The 4,679-nt window shown below is 32.8% G+C and overlaps 1 long non-coding RNA gene across 1 annotated transcript; it reads right to left on the reverse strand.

The window, feature by feature from the left end:
* Positions 1-584: 584 nt before the first annotated feature.
* Positions 585-2,909, reverse strand: LOC107957128 (uncharacterized). The gene is made up of 3 exons (XR_001700369.2): positions 2,691-2,909; positions 1,351-2,235; positions 585-1,092 (listed from the first exon to the last, which is right to left on the reverse strand). It is a non-coding gene; the product is annotated as an uncharacterized lncRNA (long non-coding RNA).
* Between the last annotated feature and the right edge of the window lie 1,770 nt (positions 2,910-4,679).

Consider the following 4,679-nt stretch of genomic DNA (forward strand, 5'->3'; position numbering starts at 1 on the left):
GACCAGATTGTCGAACCCAAAGGAACTAAAAGAACTAGTAATGACTATCTTTTTATTATCTAGCCTAAGAATAAAGAGGTTTGTTTTGACTAACAAATTATCTAAACTAAGAACTCATAGAGAATAGAATTGGGGAATTGCTTTTGGGAAAATCGATTGAATTAAGACAATAACTAAGGAAAAATCCACCTAGACTGTTCTTGCTATTCTGGTTCCGAATCAGACGATTTATTCATTTAACTTGTTCTGCGGAGATCTCTAAGTTATGTTATTATCCCTATTCAAGACTAATAACGTCTAATCCCTAGATTGAATAATTGAGATTTTTCTCTAATTAACACCCTAGGGTTGCATTTACTCGATCTATGGATCCCCTTATTAGGTTTCACCCTAATCCGGCAAAACCTTGTCACCCTATGTCTAGGCGCGCAAACAACTCCGCTTAATTATGACAAATGTACTCTTAGACAGGGTTTATTTCTTATCTGAATAAGAGCTTATCTTGAATCAGTATATTGGGATATCAAAACAAGAATTAAGAACATATAATTAAGAACAAGTTAAATATTTATCATACAATTCAGAAAATAATAACAAGATTCGTGTTAGGTTTCATTCCTCTTAGGTATTTAGGGGTTTTAGTTCATAACTAAATAAGAAGACATCTCAGAATAATATACAAAAAATAAAAAAAAAACCCAAAACTCCTGAAGGGGAAATTGAGGAGAGATCTTCAATCTATATGATGAATCCGGCTTCTGAGATGGATCAATCGGCTTCCTTGGAGTAATTTCTTACTCCCTCTCTGTGTGTCTCTCTTTTTTCCTCCTCTAGGGTGTATTTATAGGCTTTGGAATGCCTAAGAGCCCTCAAAATTAGCCTTTTCTGAGTTGGACTCAACTTGGGCTCGACAGGGACACACTCGTGTGACACGACCGTGTGCGATTACTTCAGGCCGTGCTTGAGCCTGCCAAATTGACGCGGCCGTGTGGTCTGCTCGTGGGAGGAGGTCCAGGGCGTGTTGATTTCGTACTTTGGCTCATTTTCTCTATTTTTGGCCCATTTCTCGTTCCTTTCGCTCTCCTATGCTCTCTTAAGTATAAAACATGAAATTAAAGCATTAGGAGCATCGAATTCACCAATTCTAATGGGAAATCATCCATAAAATGCGTTAAACATGGGGTAAAAATATGTATAAATTACGGTTTATCACTTATCTCCCTGAAGTTGCAGTAGAGCAGATTGAAGATAGCGAATCTTATTTCCCTAAGGTTGTAGCAGAATAGATTAAAGCTATAAATAAATAGATCTTATCTCTCTGAAGTTACAGTAGAGCAGATCATAGCAAACCTTATCTTCCTGTAGTTGCAGTGGAGTAGGTTGAAGTGACAGGTCTTATCTCCTTGAAGTTGCAGTGGAGCAGACTGAAGATAGCAAATAGTATCTCCCTGAGGTAGTAAGGAAGTAGACTGACGATCTTATCTCCCTAAGCAGTAGTGGAGTGGATCGAAGATGGCTAATCTTATCTTCCCAAGGTAGTAAGGGAGCAGAATAAAGTCACCGGCCTTATCTCTCTGAAGTTGCAGTGGAGTAGGTTGAAATTATTAATTCTTATCTCCTTGGAGTTCCAAGGGAATAGATTAAAGCACTATTTCTTATACACCTGAAGGTGCAGGGGGATAGAATGGGGCTACTTGAAGAAAAGAGGTGCGAATAAGTCAGGATTCAGAAAGACCGGGCATAATTAATCCTTTTAAAGTCTTTGCTTCATTCCCGTTACACGACAATGAGCAAAGAAGGGTAGAAGGGCCATTTCGCCCGGGCCTATAAAATCATTAAAACAAAAAAAAATCCCAATAAATAAAGGTCCATTTATAGTTTTTACTAGCTCATACAAAAATGAAACCGTAAAATAAAACCAAATAAATAGTAAACCAAAATAAACTTATACGGGTTGAATGTCCTTTTAAAAACTTCCAAGCCCAAATCATAAATTAAAGGACCAAACATTAAATCTAACCCAAGCCCGAATACTAGGTCTAACCCAACAATCCCAGATGGCCAGATGGCCCAAAGGGGCCCAACGATTTGAAAATACCAGAAACCCTAGAGGTTTCTGGAACATGCTAGCATCACAGTTAGCCAGGGAATTGGGTCTTCACGAGTGGTTTCCCACGCACGGCCTTGCCACATCACAGTCTTCTCCTCCGTACGGTGCTCTTGAGCCAGTAGAACCTGCGAGAAGAAGCCAAAGAAATGACAAAAAGTGCAGCAAAGAAATAACAGAAAATGAAAAAGAGAAACAATTGTAATTTCATTCTTTTAATTTTTTTTTCGCTTCGGCTATATAAGGCCAATTGTAAACAAGGAATAGAGGAACGCATACTGAATACCAGAAAAAGGCAATCAAAAAAAATTATCAAAAGGTGATTTCAAATTCTGTCTCCTTTCTTTTAAGTTTTTTTTTCCTTTTGATTTGTTTGGAATTTTTAGCATGGAAAAATGAAAAGAGGTTACCTAAATCGATGCCAATGAGAGCCCAAACATCTCAGAAGCATAAAGGTTCGGGCGAGGATCGAATGATGTTGAAATCCTTTTCATTCTTTGAATCTCGTTTCTTTTTTTTTTTTGAAAAAATAACATAGGATTTAAAGTTTTTTGTAAAGGATAAAGGAGAGAACGAGACTTACCAAATCTCTATGAGTATAGTCAAAGTTCTCCGTCGCTGGCAAGTTCAGGTCATCATCTGTGCGCTGTCGGTCATCAGATCTATTGGTGGTTCGGCTGCTGCAAGTTTATTGATTGGAACCCTAATTGAAAGGGTTAATAATTTTGGGGTTTTTTTATTTAGAAAAGGGAATTTTGTAAGCTTTTAAAAAATATATATAATAAAGGTTATATTAATTTTTAAAGCGGCGCAATTAAGGGGTTATATTAATTTTTAAAGCGGCGCAATTAAGGGGGAAAAAAACCCTCGCATTGACCCGATTTGTAAGTTGGATATGTGCATTTTCACCTTAAATGAGAAATTTACGCAACCAGTCCCTCCCATTTGCGCCACCTTTAATTTAATCCTATTCTATTTCTTTCATTTTTTCCCTGAAGTTTGTGCGTCATTCCAATTCAGCCCGTGCCTGAGTGCTATTTTTTGGGGTTGGAAACATTTGCACTTTTAGCCCTTATGCAGTCACGCGCATTGCATTTTGGTCATTATGTCAGTTTCATTGATTTATTTTATGTATCAACTATCTCTGTTAGTTTAATTTTATTTCAATTAAGTTTTCTTTTTATTTCAATATGTATAATTCATTATTTTTTTAAAAAAACATTTAGTATTCGTCTTTAAAAAAAATTATTTAAATATACACTTGGAATTACTTTAATAATTTTACTTTGTTTATTTTTTATTTGTTTAAATTCTAAAATCGTTGTTTTAAAATTCTCTTTTATATTATACTGTTTTAAAATTTTGCATAATATTTACTTTAAATTACCTTTGTATTATATATATATAGAGAGAGAGTTTATGTCAAAATTAGTTTTATTTTATGTACATTATCAACTCCATGCGGTTTTATGTATATTTTTTTTAAAAAAAATCTATTTAGGTATATATTACTTTTCAAATCTATTATGTATATATTTTATGCCTTAAAAAATATTTTATTATATATTTTCATTATTTAAAACCCTTTCATACATTATTATCTTTTTATATATTATTTAAATTATTATTATTTCATTATATGTATACCATCAACTTTAAATAGATATTTCGTTTTTAAAAATATTTTGTACATTATTTACTCAAGACTTCTTCTTTCATAATGGCTATTTGAATAATCATTCATATATTATTGGCTTTTTTATTTTATACATGTAAATTATTTCAAATTCTAGCATATGTTATTCATTTGTAATTTCTCATGTGTTTTTAAATTGTTTTATACCATATCCTAGTTTCCATATTGTTTTGAATATTATGTGTGTGTTTTGGTTTTCATATTGTTTCATATATTATTAGCTCATATTTTCAATTAGTATTTGGTGTCACTATCTTAATTTTATTTATCTATGTTTGAAAGCTTGTTATAGTTTTTATTTTGGTTTGTTTCTTTAGTTATATTTTTAGTTTCATTATTTTGATTTTTAATGTTTAGATGTGAGCTTATTGTTACTTTGTACATGTTAATTTGTTTTTTTTTTATTTTTTTGTCATTCATTAATAGAGTTCGCTATCCATGTATATTGTCACATGTCTATAATTTCGCATTTCATTCGCAATTGTCGCATTGTAATATTTAACTTATTGATCTAAAATTAATTATTCCATTTTATTTCAAGTCAAATTAATGTATTTTGAGCCGATTTTATAAAACAAAGGTGATGTTTGATGCTTGGAAATTCGGGAAGTCGTGCCCAACGTGCTGGGTTTCGATCTTCCGTTTGTCCAAATAATCAAATATCCCTTTAAAATTTCGTCCACGTTTTCTAAACTTTAAAACAAAGGTGATGTTTACTGTTTGAAAATTCGGGAAATCATGCCCTAATGTGCTGGGTTTCGATTTTCTATTTGTCCAAATAATCAAATATCCCTTTAAAATTTCGTTTACGTTTTCAAAACTTCAAAACAATGCAATGTTCTATGTTTGTAAATCCGAGAAATCATGCCCTAACGT

Source organism: Gossypium hirsutum, chromosome A05 (genome assembly GCF_007990345.1).
Source record: "Gossypium hirsutum isolate 1008001.06 chromosome A05, Gossypium_hirsutum_v2.1, whole genome shotgun sequence".
Lineage (NCBI taxonomy): Eukaryota > Viridiplantae > Streptophyta > Magnoliopsida > Malvales > Malvaceae > Gossypium > Gossypium hirsutum.